General features: G+C 42.9%; 1 pseudogene; it reads right to left on the bottom strand.

Annotated features, from left to right (window-relative positions):
• Positions 1–387: 387 nt before the first annotated feature.
• On the bottom strand, positions 388–6,974 carry LOC119532700 (annotated as a pseudogene).
• Between the last annotated feature and the right edge of the window lie 8,507 nt (positions 6,975–15,481).

Below are 15,481 nucleotides of genomic sequence, written 5' to 3'. Positions count from 1 at the left end.
TAAAATAGAAGTGGCCAGTGGTGCCCAGACCTGAAGGCTACAGCCTCAATTCCTGGTGCTCATATGTGGGCAAAAGTGTCAGCAGATTCTGGAGGAAAGGACCCATATGCCTATCTTGACTGGATTTTCAGGTACTTACTCTCCCATTGCATCTCTCTCTCACTTTCTGCTCCCATGAAACCTTGAAAATATCTACATTAGCTCCTTGGAGATTTAGTTAAGGTCCCTATAGAAGGCTGGCCCATGTCCATTGTGGGCAAGCATATTGTTTCTAAATCTGTCACATATATTGCATTCTCCTCCTTGCCACTTATACCAGAGAGTCAAAGTCATTTTTTTTAAATTAACTCTTTAACACAGATAAAACTTCACCAGGGCCAATTCCTTTCATTTACTGAATGTGGGAAACACCTTCCTGAGGACCACTTTTATATCCTTGTTCCACAGAGTAGATGGGCAGGTGGGGCTGACTGCTGTTACGTTATGGCCATCACATTGCCATTTTCCAAGGAGGAGCCAGACCTTAGGAAGACATAGGTGTAGATGACAGTGGAGTAATACATGCAGACCACCAGGAGGTGGGAGGAATACATGGAGAAGGCCCAGCACATGCCTTCAGCCTTCTGGGTGGATGCACAGGATTCTGGCAATGTTAAAGCTGTAGAAAACCGTGGTGAGCAGAAAGTTTACTACCGCAAAGTAAACATCTGTGATGACAATCACGATGTTGTTCAGGTATTTTTGGGCCACAGACAAGTATCAGCAGTGAGGGGACTTCACACAGAAAAAGATAGACCTGATTGGAGCCTCAGAACATTAGCTGTACCATCAGGTCAGTGTGCACAGAGGTGTTGACCCCACTGACTGCCCACACAATGCCTTCCAGCAGGACACAGAGGGGTCTGCTCATCCATGTGTGGTAATGCAGGAGATGGTATATGGCCACATAGTGGTCATAGGCCATGAGTGTGAGGAGCAGCAGCTCTGCCTCCAGAAACCACATCAGGAAGATTTGGGTCATGCACCCCCATTGGAGGTGGTGCTGCCCTTGACCACCAGGTTCTCCAGCAACTTAGGAAGAATGGTGGATGTGAAGATGATGTCTAAGATGGCCATGTTGGTGAGAAAGAGGGACACCATGGAGTGCAGGGCTGGATTCAGGCAGTTGACCATAAGGGTCAGGCTGTTCCCTGCAAAAGCTATCAGGTAAAGGAGGAGGAAGAGATCCCTGCAGGACAAATTTCACCATTGCTGTGTGGTTGTTTGTGGCCACTGGGTGGGTGAGATTTTCCCAAGGGCCCTGGGGAGCAAAGGGTGCCAGGGTAGAAGGAGGCACAATTCTGGGGAGGAAGGGTTGATGTGTCTTCTCTGCACACTGGTTCTTCTAAGACTCTACAGGGGTGTTTGTGGTGGTGACTTTGACCTAGGAAACACATGGCAAAGGTGTTAACATAGGTCCCTTAAATTAGAAGATTATCTTTACCCTCAGCATCTCATCCCTGGAACCTAGCCCAGCCTACATACCTACTCCCCGTTGACAGCATCTCCTTCATCCTTGTGGCTAGGCTGGCATCACTCAATAAATTACATAGAAAGGGCAGCCTGTTTTCACTTTAGTTGTGAACATTTCCTACATTATCCTGACACATGAAAGCTACTGGGGGATGAATCATGGGACACATGGTGGTGTGTTCCTCTGTGAGCAAGACATGGAAGACTCACACACCTAGCCAGGCAGACCAGCAGATTCCAGGCCTCAGAACTCCCAAAGAGTAAAAAAAAACAATTCAGCTGGGGATTGGGTCAGTCTTCATAGAGAAGACTGCTTCAAAGACAGCAGAGAATACTCACCCAAAGAAGGAGTAAGCTGAGCAGAAGAATGGGCTCAGGTGGGGAAGAGAAGCTGAAGGGGCAGTCTGGGAAGGGGTATGGGCACCAGAGTGATCAAAGTGATCTCAGAAGGGGCAGGACACACTGTCAGAGCACAGCTGTGCATTAACCTGGCAGCAGACCCTTCAGTCAAAACTATGATCACTCAGTAAAGCCACATCCACTCCAGGTGGGTCCTCAGAGTGTGTAGGCACAGGATTTTGGGAATCCAGGGCTGCATCTGAGCAGCTGGATCCTGCTTTCAGCAAGAACCTGACTCCAGGCTCTGAACCCATTGTGGTTCTTCTGGCCTAAATGGAAAGCCTGTTCCTTTAGTGTCAGGCTATGCCAGGGGCTGGGGATACAGTGAAGAAAGAAACAGACCCAGCCTCATTGCTGCCCAGGATATTCCACCAATGCACTTCCCAGCTCTCAGGCCTCACATACCTGTCCCGCAACTTATCACTGACCCAGGCCCTCTTGGGCAGGAAAGACCCAGCTCAGACAAGAAGACCATCTTCCTTGGGCACCACATCCTGGGCCCAAGGAGCCAAAGATCCATTAATCCGAAGGTGAACATTTCCCTCCCCTCCCCTGATTCTCTGCACACCCCAGGCCCACTCAGCTCAGAGGAGGAGGAGGATACAAGAACATGCCCTAGCGGCTTCTTGGTGGGTAAGGAATGACTGAGAACATGCAGGTATCAACATTTGCATGTCCTAACTGGGGGGGGGGGTGGTCTCTCCAGTGTCCCATGATGTCCAGATTTGCAGCTAAATGTACCTTGCCTTGAATATCCAGTGGGCAGAACTCAGGAACATGTGTGCTAAGGGTTCTCTGACAGTCACCTGCTCACTCCCCTCCACCATTTTCTCCCCACCCTTACAAAGGCTGAAGAGTGCACAGGCTGATGACTGGAGGCCAGGCTCTGTCCCTGCAGAACTGGTGTGCTAAAGATGCAGCAGGACAGAATGGGGGGTTTGTCACTCCTGGGGTCTCACATCTGAAAGTCACCACTGGACCATGCAATGGCCACCTCCCAACACATTTTCTGACCCCTACAAACCAAGCCCACTGCTGACATCCAGGACACACTCTACCTGAATATCTGCCCATTTATAACAGCTTCTCCTGTCCCAGGTTCACAGGGAGATGAGTCAGTCAACTCCAGCCAGCCAGAGCAGCTTATTTCAAAGAACTTGACTTATTTTAGAGTCACAACCACAGGTGCAAATATGCCCTAATACCAAACAGCTGTGCAGATGGGAGCCAAGAAACTCAGAGTTTCAGGGCACCTCAGTATTTCAAACTGGAGTAATGAAAAGTGAGAGCAAAGTGATTGTAGGGGCACTTCATCCTCAATAAAATAGGTCAGGGCAAAACCAGACCTGCCTTTACAGCAACAATAAAAGGAAAATTAGGAAAGAGTGCAAAATATTCAAGGTGTTGACAATTGGTTGTTCATGATAATATAGTCCCTTAAAATGTAAGGGGAGTGCTTCAAACTGTTTCCTATCTAAATATAAGATAATAACTTTTCCATGAAAAGTTAAGCACTATTCTTAGTGCGACTAAAGGGAAGATAGAAACTTGGGGTTAAAATCCCCCATTTCTCCCACTTTTGCCTCCCTTGTTTTGCTGCTGATGTTTACCTGGTGAATATCTGTCCAGCATACACATCAAGGTCACTGTGGAGCAGGGAGGGGCTGAGGAACAGGAGAGGCCCTCAGGGAGAAATTGCCCCCAGCTGGAGGTAAAGAGGGGCCCTGGGGGTGCAGTGCCCAGGGTGGAACTGGGTCAGGAAACAGGATGGGACAGGGTGGGCCAGGGCTCTGATTCTGTGCAGAGGAGCCCAGGACTGTTTTCTGCGGACAAGCCCCATGCCCCTTTGGCCTATACCTGGCAGAGGGCCTGCTATGACTTCTCATTCAAGATCCCCTGGAGCAGACATTCTTGCTCTGCTGACCAAGAAAAGGGCCTGTGCACAGCTTATCCTGCAGGAAGCAGAGGAAGGAGGTTATTTATTAAATTAAATTTACTCTTTAAAACAATTTTAGGTTTACAAAAATATGGGAAGGTGGTACAGAGCACTTCCAGGCACCCTACACCCACTCCTCTGTAGGTAGCATGATGAATTCATGTGGAACACTTGTAACATTTAAAGAACCAGTACTGATATGTTATTGTTCATTAGTCTTGAGTTTATTCAGATTTCCTCACTTTTCCTGAATATCCCATTTCTGTCTCAGCATCCATTCATGAAACCACAGGGCATTTAGTCATCCCATCTCCTTGGGCTCTCCTTGGCATTGACAGTTTCTCAGAGTGTCTTTGATGACCTTGGCCATTTGAGGAGTACTGGTCAGGGACCCCATAGGAAGTCCCTCTATGGGCATTTGTCTGATGTTCTTGTAAGTAGACTGGATTATGGGTTTTGGAGAAAGACCACAGAGGTTAAAGTGCCCTTCCCATCAAATCCTATCAAGGGTGCATGCTGTCAACTGGACTTAAAACTGAAGATGTTGACCTTGATAAGATGGGTTTATTAATCACTTGGATATGCCAAGAGTCCATACACTAGGGAGACACACTCACCTACCTTTGAGAGCCAAGGCTGAAGCAGCATCAGAAGTGAGAGGAGGGGCAAGAATCAATGTCTGCATCTGGAACCTCAGCAGGGTAGGTACCAGTTCATGGCCAGGCAGCCCTGGGCTCCTCAGGAAACTCAGAGAAGAACACAGAGCCAGGTGAAGTGCTGCCAGTTGCAGTGACCTCATTGCAGCTGGCTGCCTCCCCTGGGTCACCAAAAGTTTCACAAGGGATCAGTGAGGTAGTTTGTGGTGGTCTCCTTACAATGTGCCCAGATCAGGAAACTAAGAAAATAATATAGACAAGCAAAACCCATCTACTTATCTTACAAACCAACTTCAAAAACTATGACATGCATACATTTGTCATTACAAAACAAACAAAAGAGAGGGCTATTGTTATTTTACAGTGGTTCTTAATTTTGGAAAGGAAATAACCACTGAGTTCCTGTAATTTTCGACTCAATCAACCAATACATATTTTAATCTCTGAATAATGATTATACATTTCTCATAATAGTTAATGTAATGAAATTCCAACTCAAGAATTTGAAGACTTTTTAGATTTATTTAGATGGATAAAATCATTAGCTATATATACTTTTCCTAATTGAAAATACTACTTTTCTAAAGGTTGATGTTGATTTATGAAAATAATTATTGATGAAGTTCCCTGCCACACTGATTTCCACATTATCCCATGACCCCCAACACATAACCACAATTTACACCACGTGCCTGTTTGAATGTATTCTGTCCCCCAAAATACCATGTTTTCTGATGCAGTCTTGTGGGAGCAGAAGTATTAGTGTTGATTAGGTTGGAATCTTTTGATTGTTTCCATGGAGATGTGACTCAATCAACTGTGGGTGAAACATTTGAGTAAATTATTTCCTTGGAGATATGGACTGCACCCATTCTTGGTGGGTCTTGGTTTAATCATTGGAGTGCTATATAAGAGCTCAGCCAGAGAGAGCTTGCTGTTGCAGCATAAGAGGCATATCTTGAAGATGGTCATTGAAAGCAGACTTTTGCTGACACCTTGGATATACTAGTCCAGAGTTTGCCCTGAGAAGCTGACACAGAGACATTCTGGAGAATGCCATTTTGAAATGCAACCTGGGAGCAAGCAGACACCAGCCACATGCCTTCTGAGCTAACAGGTTTCCTGGTCCCCATCAGCCATCCTTCACTGAAAGTACCCTATTATTGATGCCTTATCTTGGACACTTTTATGACCTTGAGGCTGTAACTATATAAACCCCCTTTATAAAAGCCAATCCACTTCTGGTATTTTGCATAATGGCAGCATTAGAAAACCAGAACACACCATATAAGCCTCATTATCCAGAGGAAATTATTTAATAATATTTCCTGATTTTCTAGTACATGCATAGATTTGTCCTATGGCAGGGAGGATCCTCACAACTGTGCAGTTTTCTCTTTCCCCTAGCAAACACCCATCCAAGGGTAGTCAGCTTCACCCACCAAATCCCCCTCAACTTCAGGAGACACAGATCACCTCAACTCCACCCTCAAGTGTGGAAGAGGATAACTCTAGCCTCAGCCCTATCCCAACTAGGGTGTGGGCCATGCTTTAACCCTGTGGCCTTCCTTGGAGTCCACAGGCTCCATCTCACCAGAATGAGGGTCCATGATGGTGAGGGCTCAGCCTGGATAGGAGCCTCTCAGACAGAATGGCAGGGGTTTACTGTGCTGTAGCATAAGGACAGCTCCATGGGCTCTCCTGGGCCATGTAGAGTAGCGATCCATAGATATCATCTCAACAACCATTTACTAGGGAGAGAGGAACCCCACTGAGCCCACAGCACTGGCACAGTGATGTCACCTTAAATGTCATATAAGAAAATCAAGACCTTGAAAACATGCCATACTGAGGTGTCCCTACCTGAACACACCACCATTGTGTACAATGGGAGGTTACACTGTCCCAGGAGGTTCATATTGAACCTGCAGGTGGAGATGCTGGAATTTGCTGCCCAACAGGTCATGGCCTTCTGCCAATCACTCATCAGGTCCCCTCCAAGGTGAGCTCTGTACCACTGCACAGCCAGGCCACATAAAGCTGTATGCAGAAAACATTCACATCCTCCTTCTACAATTCAAACCTCAAGATGGAGTGTTCCAGATCCACCAGCTCAGGATCCCAGCACACGGGCTGCCTCTGCCTCCTAGCCTGACTCCTCAGATGATTCTACCTGGGTGCACAAGAGAGCCTGAGACCTCCTTGCCTAACCTGCTACACTGAGATCTCTGTGCCTCACCTGCTGCACCTGTCAGGGCCCCACCTGCTGCCCCTGAGAACAATTGCTGCACCTGAAACTTCCATGTTTCCTCTGCTGAACCTGAGATCTCCATGCCTCGTCTGCTGCACCTGTGTCAGTGTCTCACCTGCTGCACCTGAGACTTCCATGCTGCACCTACTGCACCTGAGACCCAGTGCATCATCTGCTGTAACTGTGTCAATGCCTCACATGCTACACCTGAGACCTCCATGGCCCCTTTTCTGCACCTGAGACCTCTGTGTGTCACCTACAGCACCTGTGTCAGCACCATCTCAGGGCAAGACTTGGGCTCATCTCTGGCTTGGGCACTTGGCATCAAGGGCTGCAGAGTCCTGCTTCTGGGATTGTGACCTGTTCAGTGTCACCAGCCATGCCTGAGCCAAGTGAGCAATTCTCACAAAGACATTTTTCTTGTTTTAAACAGCTGGTGTATGCTGGAGACTCCTAGGTCCTGAGGAGGGCCGGAAGACAGAGTGGGGCTGCAACAAGCTTTGACAGCCAAGCTGAGAAAACCAGTTTCCAACATTAAAATAAATGAGATGGGGGTTGGGCTGAAAAGTGGTTTGATGGATAAAGCACATGCTTCAGAAGGATGAGGAGAAAAGCTCTTCTCCTCTTCCTTCCACAGACATAGGGAAATGCCAAGGCCAAGAAAGTGACAGGCACTCACAGGGTCCTGGGCAAAACATGCACCTGACTGAACCCTGGGCCTGACCCCTTGGCCTGGGCCTTCCCTCTTTTCTTGGGGCTGCCTCAGCATGGCTGGCATCACAGACATGGGCCCTAGCAGGTAGAGGCTGCAGGGTTCCTGGTCAACTTACCTGAGCAGGTTGTTACTGCCATATACCTAATTGCACAGCCACTGAGTGGCCCCCAGGCCCCCAGGGAGCATTCCCACAGTGAGTCTTCTGTGTCTAGGCAGCTTGACACCTGCATCCAGGGTGACACTCTATCCTGGGGTTTCAGCCCATAGCTGGGGGCCCACAGGGCAGTGCCTCATTGGAGTGGCCTGCATATCATGGAAGGTTCTGCCAGGCTGCAGTAGTTCCCATACATGAGCCCCTGCTCCCACAGTGCCAGACCTGGACCAGGCATTTGCAGAGTTGCATGTCCCCCAGGAAACTCAAGGACTCCTCCATGGCCAGGCCTTCACAGTAAGAAAACAGCAAAGGGAGATAGTATATAGAAAATTTTCCTTTAGAATTTTTGAAGATTAAGAAGTTAAGGCTCACGTTAATGCAAATTTCCACCTTTATATCAAATTTCCCTACCATTATTACTCCTCATTTTGGTGAACTCAGTTGTTTTAATGAAATGAAAAGTTAGCAAAAATGCATCTGATGTAATCAGCTGATGGGGAGGAGTTTGGGTTAGGCAAAGGGACACCAGAGGGTCAGGTAGGGAGAGAGCAGAGGGTTTGGTAAGGGGAAGGCAGAGGGTTAGGTAGGGGGAGAGCAAAGGGTCAGCTAAGGGTAGAGCAGTGTCAGTGTTCTGGTTTGTTACAGCTGCCATTACAAAAAATACCAGAAACGGATTGGCTTTTATGAAAGGAATATATTAGGTTACAAATTTACAGTTCTAAGGTTATAAAAGTGTCCAAACTAAGGCATCACAAGAGGATACCTTCACTGAAGAAATGCTGATGGTATCCAGAACACCTCTGTCAGCTGGGAAGGCTTGTGGCTGGCATCTGCTGGTCCTTTGTTACCAGGCTGTGTTTCAAAATGGCTTCCTCCAAAATCTCTCTGGGCTTCTGTCATTCTTAATTTCTCTCAAATCTCTGTTTAGTTCTCCTGGGGTACTTCTCTTTAAGTGCCTAGGAGTCTTCTATTGTCTTCTGCAGGGCAAATTCTGGGGTTCATCTCTTAGCTTAGCATCTTGGAACATCTTTCTTTGTCAGTTCTTAGCTTTCCCCAGGGGCAAATTCTGGGTTACATATCTTAGCTTCTCTCCAAAATGTCTCTCGAAGCTTCTCTGAGATTCTTCTCTCCATAACCTGTCTTAAAGAACTCCAGTGACCTAATTAAGACACCCCTGGTAGGTTCACACCTCCATGGAAATAATCGAATCAAAAGGTCTTGCCTACAGGTGGGTGGGTCACATGTCCATGGAAACAGCCTAATCAAAAGGTCCCACCCTAATCAAAAGACTAATAAGTCTGCCCTCACAAAATTGCATTAAGAACATAGCTTATGGGGGCATATAATAGATTCAAACCACCAGAGTCATGTAAGGGGAGAGTAGAGGGTCATATAAGGGGAGGGCAAAGGGTCAGGTGAGGGGAGGGCAGAGTGTCACTGTAGAGGATTTAATTATCTCACCTCTGAAGGCTAGTAATGTGTGGCCCAAGTAGGCACAAGACAAGTTAGGAGACCATGGACAAGTGTACTGTGGATCCAGAGGGAACAGGCTCGAGGAGTGATGGGAAGAGAATGGTCATGTGGAAGCAGCCAGATGAGGCCACTGTAGAAATGGTGGGAGGAGGTGAAATAATATCCATAGATAGCACCCAATTCTGCCTGGGGTTCCTGACTGGGCAGTCCAATCCAAAGATAGGACTAACTAAAGTGTCAGTTCATCAAGAAAATGTAACAATCATAACTATTTATGCACCAAAGATAGGAGAAGTCCAAGGTCTCTGAAGCAGAGGTTGGTGGTGGAGAGGCCATCAGCAGCATGATGGAGGGGTCTGGCAGGCCCTAGCAAGGCTCTTAGTCTTCACAGCAAGGACACTGGGAAGCCCTGAAATGCCTTGATCATGGATGTCATAAAAACATATTTGTCCCCAAGGGCAGCTGGTAATTAGCCAGGAACTATATGAAACAGCATTTTAGGGGTCTCTAGTGACCAGTCATACACCATACACTAGTTTGGAATAGGTGAAACAGCTGAGATTGCAGTGAATTTTCTCTTTACAGAAGGCCTCAGATATTTGCAACTGGCCTCTGGACCCAGGCAACAGAGAGCTGAGACAGGTCTGACAACAAATCAAAGAACCTAGTGAGTGAGAAAATTCTCTAAAGGGCATAACTACCCCCAAGGAAGGGGGGCATGGTCAAGCTCAACTGGTGGCCCTCCTTCAAAAAACTCAGACCCCAGGGTCTGGAAATCAGAAACCATCTTCAGTCAGACAGCCCCTGAGAGGGTCAAAGTCAGTGGGAGAACTAAAGGCACCACACCTCCTTACACTGGTGTGGGAGCTACAACCTGTCAAATGCAACCTGCTGGACAGGATAGAAAAAGCACAGGGTCAAAAGGCTTCACTGGAGGATCTCATTCTCAGGAAAATTCCATAGCCTCCTCCTAAGACCTGGGCCTCTCTGGACTTGGAAAACCTGAGTGTGGTTGACCATATCTGAGGAGATCCTTCAGAAAAAGGCTACATAAAGGCAGGGCAAGAAATGGAAAAACAAGAGGTGAAAAATTCTGATCAACTAAATAGAACCAAAGTTAGAAATCTAGAATAAGTTGAACTGAACACCAAAGGTTAGAGAACAAGCCAAACAACAAGAAAACCCTAGGAAAAAGAATTAACTTGAGCTCCAGAATAAACCAATCAAGAAAATCATATGCCTAGATAGATTAAGATAATGAGCCATTCTAGGAAACATGAAAACATGGAGAAGCCAAAGGAACAAACCAATAGTTCAACTGAAATACAGGAGTTGAGACAGCTAATTAAATATATTCAAAAACATCTCCTAAATCAATTCAATGAACTGAGGGAAGATATGGCAAAAGAGATGAAGAATATAAAGAAGAAACTGGATGACCATAAAGAAGAATTCATTAACTTGTAAAAACAAATGGCAGAACTTACAGGAATGGAGGGAACAATGGAGGAGATGCAAAACACAATGGAGGGATACAACAGTAGATTTAAACAAGCAGTAGAAAAGATCAATGAACTGGAAGACAGGACATTTGTATTCATACACACAAAGGAACAGACAATGAAAAGAAAGGAAAAATGCAAGCAGGGACTTCAGGAGCTGAGTGACAACATGAAGCACACAAATATACATGTTATGGGTGTCCCAGATGGAGAAGGGAAGGGAAAGGACAGAAAGAATAATAGAAGAAATATTCACTGAAAATTTCCCAACAGAAAACTACAGATTCAAGAAGTACAGCACACCCCAAACAGAACAGGTCCCAATAGACCTACTCCAAGACACTTACTGAACAGATTGTCCAATGTCAAAGACAAAGAGAGAATTCTGAAATCAGCAAGAAAAAAGCAATCTATCACATACAAGGGGAGCTTGATAAGACTTTGTACAGATTTCTCCACAGAAACCATGGAGGTGAGAAGACAGTGGTATAATATACTCCAGATATTGAAAGAGAAAAATTGCTGACCAAGTTTTCTATATCTGGCAAAACTACCCTTCAAAAAAATGAGGGAGAGATTAAAATATTTTCACAAACAGACACAGAGAGTTTTGAATAAGAGACCAGTGCTACAAGAACTACTAAAGGATGTGGTACAGGTTGATAGGAAATGACAGGAGAGAGAGGTTTGATGAAGAGTGTAGAAATGAAGATTATCAGGAGGGCTAAAAGGAGGGTGAGAGAAAAAAATAAGACATGACATACAAAACCCAAAAGAGAAAATGGTAGAAGAAAGTACTGCCCTTACAGTAATAACACTAAATGTTAATGGAGTAAACTTCCCAATAAAAAGACATAGGCTAGCAGAATGGATTAAAAAAACAGGATGCATCTATGTGCTGTCTATAAGAAACTCACTTTAGACACAAGGACAAAAATAGGCTGAAAGTGAAAGGTTGGAAAAAGATATTTCATGCAAACAACAACCAGAAAAAAGTGGGAGTAGCTATATTAACATCAAATGAGACCTTGAAAGTAAAACAATAAAAGGAGACAAAGGACACTATATATTAATAAAAGTGTCGGTTCATCAAGAAAATGTAACAATCATAACTATTTATGCACCAAGCCAGAGTGCCCCAAAATTCATGAGGCAAACATTGAGAACACTGAAAGGAGAAGTACAAACCTCTAAATAATAGTTGGAGACTTCAATACATAGCTCTCATCAATGGATAGAACATCTAGACAGAGAATCAACAAGGAAACAGAGATGTTGAATTGTACAATAAATGAATGAGACTTGGCAGACATTTATAGAACACTACACCCAACAACAGAAGGATACACATTTCTCTAAAGTACTCATGGAACATTCTCTAGGATAGACCACATACTGGGTCACAAAGCAAGTCTCAACAAATTTAAAAATTGATATTGTACAAAATATTTGCACAGATCATAATGGAATGAAGTCAGAAATAAATAACAGGCAAAGCATCATAAAATTCACAAATATATGGAAATTAAACCACACACTCATAAAAAACCAGTGAGTAAAGGAAGAAATTAAAAGAAAAATTAGTAAATACCTCGAGGCAAATGACAATGAAAGCATAGCAAATCAAAACTTATGGGATTCAGCAAAGGCAGTGGAGAGGGAAATTTATTGTCATAAACAGATTTATTAAAAGAGAAGAATTAACTGTTCATCTTGAACTATAGAAAGAACAGCAAACTAACTCCAAAGCAAACAGAATGGAAAAAATAACAAAGATTAGAGCAGCAATAAATGAAACTGAGAACAGGAAAGCAATAGAAAGAATCAACAAAACAAGAAGTTGGTTCTTCAAGAAAACCAGTAAATAGATGGACTCCTATCTAGGCTAACAACAACAAAAAAGAGTTGATGCAAATAAATACACTCAGAAGTAGGAAAGAAGACATAACTAATGACCCTGCAGAAATAAAGGGAATAATGAGTAGATACTATGAGCAACTATATGCTAATAAAGTAGACAACTTAGATGAAATGGACAACTTCCTAGAAAAGCATGAAAAACCAACATTGACTTGAGAAGAAATAGATGACCTCAACAAACCAATCACAAGTAAAGAGACTGAATAATCATCAAAAAGCTCCTAAAAAAGAAAAACCCAGGACCAGATGGCTTTACATATGAATTCTACCAAGCATTCAAAAAAGAATTAGTACCAATCCTGTTCAAACTCTTCAAAAAAATTGAAGAGGAGGGAAATCTACCTAGCTCATTCTATGAAGCCAGAATCACATGAACACCAAAGTCAGACAAAAATACAACAAAAAAAGAAAATTATAGATGAACCTCTTTAATGAATATACATACAAAAATCCTTGAAAAATGCTCACAAATCGAATCCAGCAGCACATTTAATACACCAGGACAAGGTGGGATTTATTTCAGGAATGCAATGCTGGTTCAACACAAGAAAATTAATGTAGCACACCACATCAATAAATCAAAGCATAAGAACTACATGATCATCTTGATCAATGCAGAAAAGGCATTTGACGAACTTAAACATCCTTTCTTGTTGAAAACACTTCAAGAATAGGAATAGAAGGGAACTTTCTCAATTTAATAAAGACAATATATGGAAATCCCACAGCAAACATCATACTCAATGGGAAAATATTGAAAGCTTGCCCTCTAAGATCAGGAAAAAGACAGGGATGCCCACTGTCACCATTGTTATTCAACATTGTGCTGGAAGTTCTATCTAGAGCAGTTAGGCAAGAAAAAGAAATAAAAAGCATCCAAACTGAATAGGAAAAAGTAATACTTTTTCTCTTTGCAGATTACATGATTCTATATGTAGAAAACCCAGAAAAATCTACAGCAAATCTACTAGAACTAATCCATGAATACAGCAAAGTGGTAGGCTACAAGATCAACACACAAAAATCTGTAGTGTTCCTATACACAAGTAATGTGCAACAACAGTAGGAAATCAAGAAAAAATTCCATTTACAATAGCAACCAAAAGAATCAAATATTTAGGAAGAAACTTAACCAAGGACACAAAAGATCTATACAGAGAAAACTACAAGAAACTGCTAAAATAAATCAAATAAATTTTAAAAAATGGAAGAACATACCATGTCCATGGATTGGAAGATTAAATATAGTTAGGATGCCAATTCTACATAAACTGATTTATAGATTCAATGCAATACCAATTAAAATCCCAAGAACTTACTTTGCAGAAATAGGAAAACCAATAACCAAATTTATTTGGAAGTGTAAGGGGCCCCAAATAGCCAAAAATATCTTGAGAAAAAGGTACAAAGTGGGAAGTCTCACTCTACCTCACTTTAAAATGTATCACAAAATTATAGTGGTCAAAACAGCCTGGTACCGGCATAAGCATAAATATACCAAGTGGAATTGAATTGAGTGTTCAGAAATAAACACTCACCTGCATGGACAATTGATCTTTGATAAGGCAGTCAGGCCAAAGCAACTGGGACAGAGCTTCAAAAGAGGTGTTTGGAAAACTGGATATCCATTTCAAAAAGAATGAAAAGAGGACTCCTATCTCACACCTGATACAAAAATTAATTCCAAATGGATCAAATACTGAAACATTAGCACTAAGACCATAGGGCTCTTAGAAGAAAATGTAGGGCAATATCTTAAAGATCTTGTGATAGGAGGTGGTTCCCTAGACCTTGCACCCAAAGCACAATCAACCAAAGAACAAATAGACAAATGGGATCTCCTAAAAATTAAATACTTTCATACATCAAAGGACTCTGATGTATGAACTCAAAGTTAAAAGGCAGTGTATGCAATGGGAGACAATATTTGGAAACCACATATCAGATACAGATTTAATTTCCAGGATATTTAAAGAGACCCTACAACTCAACAACAGAATGACAAACAACCCAATTAAAAATGGGGAAAAGACATGGACAGACACTTTTCTGAAAGGGAAATACAAATGTCTCAAAAACATAGGAAAAAATGCTCAACTTCACTGGCTATTAGGAAAATGCAAATCAAAACTACCATGAGATATTTCACACCTACCAGAATGGTCATTATCCAAGAAACAGAAAATTACAAGTCCTGGATTGGATGTGGAGAAAGAGGTACACTTATTCACTGTTGGAGGGAATGTAGAATGGTGCAACCACTCTGGAATACAGTGTGGCATTTCCTCAGGAAGCTAAGTGCAGATTTGCCATATGACCCAGCTATTTCTTTACTACATATATGCTCAGAGGAACTGAAAATTAAGACACAAATGGACATTTGCAAACTGATGTATATTGTGGCATTATTCATGATTGCCAAGAGATTGAAACAGCCCAAGTGCCCATCAATGGATGAATGCTTATGTAAACTCTGGTACATACACATAATGGAATACTACACAGCTGTAAGGCAGAACAAAGACATGGAACACATAATAATGTGGATGAACCTTGAGGATATTATGTTGAGTGAATTTAGCCAGAAACAAAAGGACAAAACTGTATGGTCTCACAAATATGAACTAACATTAATGAGAAAACTTTGAGAGTTAAAGGCTGATAACACAGGCTATCAGCAGATAAAAGGAGGGCAGAGGTTGGACATTTGATGCTGAAGGACTAAGAATGTTTAGCAGGATTGATTGTATAGATTCAGAAATAGTATAATACTGTGTGATGGTAGCAAAATATTGTAAGTACACTAAACAAAGATGTCTGTGAGTAAAGCTAAAAAGTAAAGATAGACAATAATGATGGGGACTGTATGACTTAGCAAAAACTGGAGTGTTCAATGATTTTGACTAAATGTACAAATATAAAAATATTTTTACATGTGGGAGAACAGAAGAATATCAACCATG

This window comes from Choloepus didactylus, chromosome 4, assembly GCF_015220235.1.
Source record: "Choloepus didactylus isolate mChoDid1 chromosome 4, mChoDid1.pri, whole genome shotgun sequence".
Lineage (NCBI taxonomy): Eukaryota > Metazoa > Chordata > Mammalia > Pilosa > Megalonychidae > Choloepus > Choloepus didactylus.
This window is presented reverse-complemented; position numbering and strand designations above follow the sequence as displayed.